Source organism: Rhipicephalus microplus, unplaced genomic scaffold (assembly GCF_043290135.1).
Source record: "Rhipicephalus microplus isolate Deutch F79 unplaced genomic scaffold, USDA_Rmic scaffold_231, whole genome shotgun sequence".
NCBI lineage: Eukaryota > Metazoa > Arthropoda > Arachnida > Ixodida > Ixodidae > Rhipicephalus > Rhipicephalus microplus.
Genome location: NW_027464802.1, coordinates 113500 through 122500, shown reverse-complemented (window position 1 = coordinate 122500; position 9001 = coordinate 113500).

Genomic DNA, 9001 nt, shown 5'->3' with positions numbered 1-9001 from the left:
CGTCGCCCCGGCTGACACGGTTCGGACTTTGCACTTTTCGGCTGTGCCTGGCTGGCGGCCCACTCACTCGATCGCCATGTCTGTTTGCCACAGTTTTCCCGGTGGTGCCGCACCCGGGCTCGCCCCGGCTGACGCAGTTTTCGCGCCGCCCCGGCTGACGCGGTTTCGTGCCGCCCCGGCAGACGCGGTTTTCGCGCCGCCCCGGCTGACGCGGTTTCGTGCCGCCCCGGCAGACGCAGTTCGGACTTAGCACTTTTCGGCTGTGCCTGGCTGGCGGCCCACTCACTCGATCGCCATGTCTGTTTGCCACAGTTTTCCCGGTGGTGCCGCACCCGGGCTCGCCCCGGCTGACGCAGTTTTCGCGCCGCCCCGGCTGACGCGGTTTCGTGCCGCCCCGGCAGACGCGGTTTTCGCGCCGCCCCGGCTGACGCGGTTTCGTGCCGCCCCGGCAGACGCAGTTCGGACTTAGCACTTTTCGGCTGTGCCTGGCTGGCGGCCCACTCACTCAATCGCCATGTCTGTTTGCCACAGTTTTCCCGGTGGTGCCGCACCCGGGCTCGCCCCGGCTGACGCAGTTTTCGCGCCGCCCCGGCTGACGCGGTTTCGTGCCGCCCCGGCAGACGCGGTTTTCGCGCCGCCCCGGCTGACGCGGTTTCGTGCCGCCCCGGCAGACGCAGTTCGGACTTAGCACTTTTCGGCTGTGCCTGGCTGGCGGCCCACTCACTCGATCGCCATGTCTGTTTGCCACAGTTTTCCCGGTGGTGCCGCACCCGGGCTCGCCCCGGCAGACGCGTTTTTTTTTTCTTTCGCCCCGGCTGACGCAGTTTTCGCGCCGCCCCGGCTGACGCGGTTTCGTGCCGCCCCGGCAGACGCGGTTTTTTGCGCCGCCCCGGCTGACGCGGTTTTTGCCGCCCCGGCTGACGCAGTTCGGACTTAGCACTTTTCGGCTGTGCCTGGCTGGCGGCCCACTCACTCGATCGCCATGTCTGTTTGCCACAGTTTTCCCGGTGGTGCCGCACCCGGGCTCGCCCCGGCTGACGCAGTTTTCGCGCCGCCCCGGCTGACGCGGTTTCGTGCCGCCCCGGCAGACGCGGTTTTCGCGCCGCCCCGGCTGACGCGGTTTCGTGCCGCCCCGGCAGACGCAGTTCGGACTTAGCACTTTTCGGCTGTGCCTGGCTGGCGGCCCACTCACTCGATCGCCATGTCTGTTTGCCACAGTTTTCCCGGTGGTGCCGCACCCGGGCTCGCCCCGGCTGACGCAGTTTTCGCGCCGCCCCGGCTGACGCGGTTTCGTGCCGCCCCGGCAGACGCGGTTTTCGCGCCGCCCCGGCTGACGCGGTTTCGTGCCGCCCCGGCAGACGCAGTTCGGACTTAGCACTTTTCGGCTGTGCCTGGCTGGCGGCCCACTCACTCGATCGCCATGTCTGTTTGCCACAGTTTTCCCGGTGGTGCCGCACCCGGGCTCGCCCCGGCAGACGCGTTTTTTTTTTTCTTTCGCCCCGGCTGACGCAGTTTTCGCGCCGCCCCGGCTGACGCGGTTTCGTGCCGCCCCGGCAGACGCGGTTTTTTTGCACCGCCCCGGCTGACGCGGTTTTTGCCGCCCCGGCTGACGCAGTTCGGACTTGGCACTTTTTGGCTGAGCCTGGCTGGTGGCCCACTCACTCGATCGCCATGTCTGTTAGCCACAGTTTTCCCGGTGGTGCCGCACCCGGGCTCGCCCCGGCTGACGCAGTTTTCGCGCCGCCCCGGCAGACGCGGTTTTCGCGCCGCCCCGGCTGACGCGGTTTTTGCCGCCCCGGCTGACGCAGTTCGGACTTGGCACTTTTTGGGCTGAGCCTGGCTGGCGGCCCACTCACTCGATCGCCATGTCTGTTTGCCACAGTCTTCCCGGTGGTGCCGCACCCGGGCTCGCCCCGGCAGACGCGTTTTTTTTTTCTTTCGCCCCGGCAGACGTGGTTCCCCCCCCCCCCTTTTCGCTCGCCCCGGCTGACGAGGTTTTCGCGCCGCCCCGGCTGACGCAGTTTTCGCGCCGCCCCGGCTGACGCGGTTTCGTGCCGCCCCGGCTGACGCGGTTTTCGCGCCGCCCCGGCTGACGCGGTTTTTGCGTCGCCCCGGCTGACACGGTTCGGACTTTGCACTTTTCGGCTGTGCCTGGCTGGCGGCCCACTCACTCGATCGCCATGTCTGTTTGCCACAGTTTTCCCGGTGGTGCCGCACCCGGGCTCGCCCCGGCTGACGCAGTTTTCGCGCCGCCCCGGCTGACGCGGTTTCGTGCCGCCCCGGCAGACGCGGTTTTCGCGCCGCCCCGGCTGACGCGGTTTCGTGCCGCCCCGGCAGACGCAGTTCGGACTTAGCACTTTTCGGCTGTGCCTGGCTGGCGGCCCACTCACTCGATCGCCATGTCTGTTTGCCACAGTTTTCCCGGTGGTGCCGCACCCGGGCTCGCCCCGGCTGACGCAGTTTTCGCGCCGCCCCGGCTGACGCGGTTTCGTGCCGCCCCGGCAGACGCGGTTTTCGCGCCGCCCCGGCTGACGCGGTTTCGTGCCGCCCCGGCAGACGCAGTTCGGACTTAGCACTTTTCGGCTGTGCCTGGCTGGCGGCCCACTCACTCGATCGCCATGTCTGTTTGCCACAGTTTTCCCGGTGGTGCCGCACCCGGGCTCGCCCCGGCAGACGCGTTTTTTTTTTTTTCTTTCGCCCCGGCTGACGCAGTTTTCGCGCCGCCCCGGCTGACGCGGTTTCGTGCCGCCCCGGCAGACGCGGTTTTTTGCGCCGCCCCGGCTGACGCGGTTTTTGCCGCCCCGGCTGACGCAGTTCGGACTTAGCACTTTTCGGCTGTGCCTGGCTGGCGGCCCACTCACTCGATCGCCATGTCTGTTTGCCACAGTTTTCCCGGTGGTGCCGCACCCGGGCTCGCCCCGGCTGACGCAGTTTTCGCGCCGCCCCGGCTGACGCGGTTTCGTGCCGCCCCGGCAGACGCGGTTTTCGCGCCGCCCCGGCTGACGCGGTTTTTGCGTCGCCCCGGCTGACACGGTTCGGACTTTGCACTTTTCGGCTGTGCCTGGCTGGCGGCCCACTCACTCGATCGCCATGTCTGTTTGCCACAGTTTTCCCGGTGGTGCCGCACCCGGGCTCGCCCCGGCTGACGCAGTTTTCGCGCCGCCCCGGCTGACGCGGTTTCGTGCCGCCCCGGCAGACGCGGTTTTCGCGCCGCCCCGGCTGACGCGGTTTCGTGCCGCCCCGGCAGACGCAGTTCGGACTTAGCACTTTTCGGCTGTGCCTGGCTGGCGGCCCACTCACTCGATCGCCATGTCTGTTTGCCACAGTTTTCCCGGTGGTGCCGCACCCGGGCTCGCCCCGGCTGACGCAGTTTTCGCGCCGCCCCGGCTGACGCGGTTTCGTGCCGCCCCGGCAGACGCGGTTTTCGCGCCGCCCCGGCTGACGCGGTTTCGTGCCGCCCCGGCAGACGCAGTTCGGACTTAGCACTTTTCGGCTGTGCCTGGCTGGCGGCCCACTCACTCAATCGCCATGTCTGTTTGCCACAGTTTTCCCGGTGGTGCCGCACCCGGGCTCGCCCCGGCTGACGCAGTTTTCGCGCCGCCCCGGCTGACGCGGTTTCGTGCCGCCCCGGCAGACGCGGTTTTCGCGCCGCCCCGGCTGACGCGGTTTCGTGCCGCCCCGGCAGACGCAGTTCGGACTTAGCACTTTTCGGCTGTGCCTGGCTGGCGGCCCACTCACTCGATCGCCATGTCTGTTTGCCACAGTTTTCCCGGTGGTGCCGCACCCGGGCTCGCCCCGGCAGACGCGTTTTTTTTTTTCTTTCGCCCCGGCTGACGCAGTTTTCGCGCCGCCCCGGCTGACGCGGTTTCGTGCCGCCCCGGCAGACGCGGTTTTTTGCGCCGCCCCGGCTGACGCGGTTTTTGCCGCCCCGGCTGACGCAGTTCGGACTTAGCACTTTTCGGCTGTGCCTGGCTGGCGGCCCACTCACTCGATCGCCATGTCTGTTTGCCACAGTTTTCCCGGTGGTGCCGCACCCGGGCTCGCCCCGGCTGACGCAGTTTTCGCGCCGCCCCGGCTGACGCGGTTTCGTGCCGCCCCGGCAGACGCGGTTTTCGCGCCGCCCCGGCTGACGCGGTTTCGTGCCGCCCCGGCAGACGCAGTTCGGACTTGGCACTTTTCGGCTGTGCCTGGCTGGCGGCCCACTCACTCGATCGCCATGTCTGTTTGCCACAGTTTTCCCGGTGGTGCCGCACCCGGGCTCGCCCCGGCTGACGCAGTTTTCGCGCCGCCCCGGCTGACGCGGTTTCGTGCCGCCCCGGCAGACGCGGTTTTCGCGCCGCCCCGGCTGACGCGGTTTCGTGCCGCCCCGGCAGACGCAGTTCGGACTTAGCACTTTTCGGCTGTGCCTGGCTGGCGGCCCACTCACTCGATCGCCATGTCTGTTTGCCACAGTTTTCCCGGTGGTGCCGCACCCGGGCTCGCCCCGGCAGACGCGTTTTTTTTTTTCTTTCGCCCCGGCTGACGCAGTTTTCGCGCCGCCCCGGCTGACGCGGTTTCGTGCCGCCCCGGCAGACGCGGTTTTTTTGCACCGCCCCGGCTGACGCGGTTTTTGCCGCCCCGGCTGACGCAGTTCGGACTTGGCACTTTTTGGCTGAGCCTGGCTGGTGGCCCACTCACTCGATCGCCATGTCTGTTAGCCACAGTTTTCCCGGTGGTGCCGCACCCGGGCTCGCCCCGGCTGACGCAGTTTTCGCGCCGCCCCGGCAGACGCGGTTTTCGCGCCGCCCCGGCTGACGCGGTTTTTGCCGCCCCGGCTGACGCAGTTCGGACTTGGCACTTTTTGGGCTGAGCCTGGCTGGCGGCCCACTCACTCGATCGCCATGTCTGTTTGCCACAGTCTTCCCGGTGGTGCCGCACCCGGGCTCGCCCCGGCAGACGCGTTTTTTTTTTCTTTCGCCCCGGCAGACGTGGTTCCCCCCCCCCCCCTTTTCGCTCGCCCCGGCTGACGAGGTTTTCGCGCCGCCCCGGCTGACGCAGTTTTCGCGCCGCCCCGGCTGACGCGGTTTCGTGCCGCCCCGGCTGACGCGGTTTTCGCGCCGCCCCGGCTGACGCGGTTTTTGCGTCGCCCCGGCTGACACGGTTCGGACTTTGCACTTTTCGGCTGTGCCTGGCTGGCGGCCCACTCACTCGATCGCCATGTCTGTTTGCCACAGTTTTCCCGGTGGTGCCGCACCCGGGCTCGCCCCGGCTGACGCAGTTTTCGCGCCGCCCCGGCTGACGCGGTTTCGTGCCGCCCCGGCAGACGCGGTTTTCGCGCCGCCCCGGCTGACGCGGTTTCGTGCCGCCCCGGCAGACGCAGTTCGGACTTAGCACTTTTCGGCTGTGCCTGGCTGGCGGCCCACTCACTCGATCGCCATGTCTGTTTGCCACAGTTTTCCCGGTGGTGCCGCACCCGGGCTCGCCCCGGCTGACGCAGTTTTCGCGCCGCCCCGGCTGACGCGGTTTCGTGCCGCCCCGGCAGACGCGGTTTTCGCGCCGCCCCGGCTGACGCGGTTTCGTGCCGCCCCGGCAGACGCAGTTCGGACTTAGCACTTTTCGGCTGTGCCTGGCTGGCGGCCCACTCACTCGATCGCCATGTCTGTTTGCCACAGTTTTCCCGGTGGTGCCGCACCCGGGCTCGCCCCGGCAGACGCGTTTTTTTTTTTTTATTTCGCCCCGGCAGACGCGGTTTTTGCGCCGCCCCGGCTGACGCGGTTTTTGCCGCCCCGGCTGACGCAGTTCGGACTTAGCACTTTTCGGCTGTGCCTGGCTGGCGGCCCACTCACTCGATCGCCATGTCTGTTTGCCACAGTTTTCCCGGTGGTGCCGCACCCGGGCTCGCCCCGGCTGACGCAGTTTTCGCGCCGCCCCGGCTGACGCGGTTTCGTGCCGCCCCGGCAGACGCGGTTTTCGCGCCGCCCCGGCTGACGCGGTTTTTGCGTCGCCCCGGCTGACACGGTTCGGACTTTGCACTTTTCGGCTGTGCCTGGCTGGCGGCCCACTCACTCGATCGCCATGTCTGTTTGCCACAGTTTTCCCGGTGGTGCCGCACCCGGGCTCGCCCCGGCTGACGCAGTTTTCGCGCCGCCCCGGCTGACGCGGTTTCGTGCCGCCCCGGCAGACGCGGTTTTCGCGCCGCCCCGGCTGACGCGGTTTCGTGCCGCCCCGGCAGACGCAGTTCGGACTTAGCACTTTTCGGCTGTGCCTGGCTGGCGGCCCACTCACTCGATCGCCATGTCTGTTTGCCACAGTTTTCCCGGTGGTGCCGCACCCGGGCTCGCCCCGGCTGACGCAGTTTTCGCGCCGCCCCGGCTGACGCGGTTTCGTGCCGCCCCGGCAGACGCGGTTTTCGCGCCGCCCCGGCTGACGCGGTTTCGTGCCGCCCCGGCAGACGCAGTTCGGACTTAGCACTTTTCGGCTGTGCCTGGCTGGCGGCCCACTCACTCAATCGCCATGTCTGTTTGCCACAGTTTTCCCGGTGGTGCCGCACCCGGGCTCGCCCCGGCTGACGCAGTTTTCGCGCCGCCCCGGCTGACGCGGTTTCGTGCCGCCCCGGCAGACGCGGTTTTCGCGCCGCCCCGGCTGACGCGGTTTCGTGCCGCCCCGGCAGACGCAGTTCGGACTTAGCACTTTTCGGCTGTGCCTGGCTGGCGGCCCACTCACTCGATCGCCATGTCTGTTTGCCACAGTTTTCCCGGTGGTGCCGCACCCGGGCTCGCCCCGGCAGACGCGTTTTTTTTTTTCTTTCGCCCCGGCTGACGCAGTTTTCGCGCCGCCCCGGCTGACGCGGTTTCGTGCCGCCCCGGCAGACGCGGTTTTTTGCGCCGCCCCGGCTGACGCGGTTTTTGCCGCCCCGGCTGACGCAGTTCGGACTTAGCACTTTTCGGCTGTGCCTGGCTGGCGGCCCACTCACTCGATCGCCATGTCTGTTTGCCACAGTTTTCCCGGTGGTGCCGCACCCGGGCTCGCCCCGGCTGACGCAGTTTTCGCGCCGCCCCGGCTGACGCGGTTTCGTGCCGCCCCGGCAGACGCGGTTTTCGCGCCGCCCCGGCTGACGCGGTTTCGTGCCGCCCCGGCAGACGCAGTTCGGACTTAGCACTTTTCGGCTGTGCCTGGCTGGCGGCCCACTCACTCGATCGCCATGTCTGTTTGCCACAGTTTTCCCGGTGGTGCCGCACCCGGGCTCGCCCCGGCTGACGCAGTTTTCGCGCCGCCCCGGCTGACGCGGTTTCGTGCCGCCCCGGCAGACGCGGTTTTCGCGCCGCCCCGGCTGACGCGGTTTCGTGCCGCCCCGGCAGACGCAGTTCGGACTTAGCACTTTTCGGCTGTGCCTGGCTGGCGGCCCACTCACTCGATCGCCATGTCTGTTTGCCACAGTTTTCCCGGTGGTGCCGCACCCGGGCTCGCCCCGGCAGACGCGTTTTTTTTTTTCTTTCGCCCCGGCTGACGCAGTTTTCGCGCCGCCCCGGCTGACGCGGTTTCGTGCCGCCCCGGCAGACGCGGTTTTTTTGCACCGCCCCGGCTGACGCGGTTTTTGCCGCCCCGGCTGACGCAGTTCGGACTTGGCACTTTTTGGCTGAGCCTGGCTGGTGGCCCACTCACTCGATCGCCATGTCTGTTAGCCACAGTTTTCCCGGTGGTGCCGCACCCGGGCTCGCCCCGGCTGACGCAGTTTTCGCGCCGCCCCGGCAGACGCGGTTTTCGCGCCGCCCCGGCTGACGCGGTTTTTGCCGCCCCGGCTGACGCAGTTCGGACTTGGCACTTTTTGGGCTGAGCCTGGCTGGCGGCCCACTCACTCGATCGCCATGTCTGTTTGCCACAGTCTTCCCGGTGGTGCCGCACCCGGGCTCGCCCCGGCAGACGCGTTTTTTTTTTCTTTCGCCCCGGCAGACGTGGTTCCCCCCCCCCCTTTTCGCTCGCCCCGGCTGACGAGGTTTTCGCGCCGCCCCGGCTGACGCAGTTTTCGCGCCGCCCCGGCTGACGCGGTTTCGTGCCGCCCCGGCTGACGCGGTTTTCGCGCCGCCCCGGCTGACGCGGTTTTTGCGTCGCCCCGGCTGACACGGTTCGGACTTTGCACTTTTCGGCTGTGCCTGGCTGGCGGCCCACTCACTCGATCGCCATGTCTGTTTGCCACAGTTTTCCCGGTGGTGCCGCACCCGGGCTCGCCCCGGCTGACGCAGTTTTCGCGCCGCCCCGGCTGACGCGGTTTCGTGCCGCCCCGGCAGACGCGGTTTTCGCGCCGCCCCGGCTGACGCGGTTTCGTGCCGCCCCGGCAGACGCAGTTCGGACTTAGCACTTTTCGGCTGTGCCTGGCTGGCGGCCCACTCACTCGATCGCCATGTCTGTTTGCCACAGTTTTCCCGGTGGTGCCGCACCCGGGCTCGCCCCGGCTGACGCAGTTTTCGCGCCGCCCCGGCTGACGCGGTTTCGTGCCGCCCCGGCAGACGCGGTTTTCGCGCCGCCCCGGCTGACGCGGTTTCGTGCCGCCCCGGCAGACGCAGTTCGGACTTAGCACTTTTCGGCTGTGCCTGGCTGGCGGCCCACTCACTCGATCGCCATGTCTGTTTGCCACAGTTTTCCCGGTGGTGCCGCACCCGGGCTCGCCCCGGCAGACGCGTTTTTTTTTTTTTCTTTCGCCCCGGCTGACGCAGTTTTCGCGCCGCCCCGGCTGACGCGGTTTCGTGCCGCCCCGGCAGACGCGGTTTTTTGCGCCGCCCCGGCTGACGCGGTTTTTGCCGCCCCGGCTGACGCAGTTCGGACTTAGCACTTTTCGGCTGTGCCTGGCTGGCGGCCCACTCACTCGATCGCCATGTCTGTTTGCCACAGTTTTCCCGGTGGTGCCGCACCCGGGCTCGCCCCGGCTGACGCAGTTTTCGCGCCGCCCCGGCTGACGCGGTTTCGTGCCGCCCCGGCAGACGCGGTTTTCGCGCCGCCCCGGCTGACGCGGTTTCGTGCCGCCCCG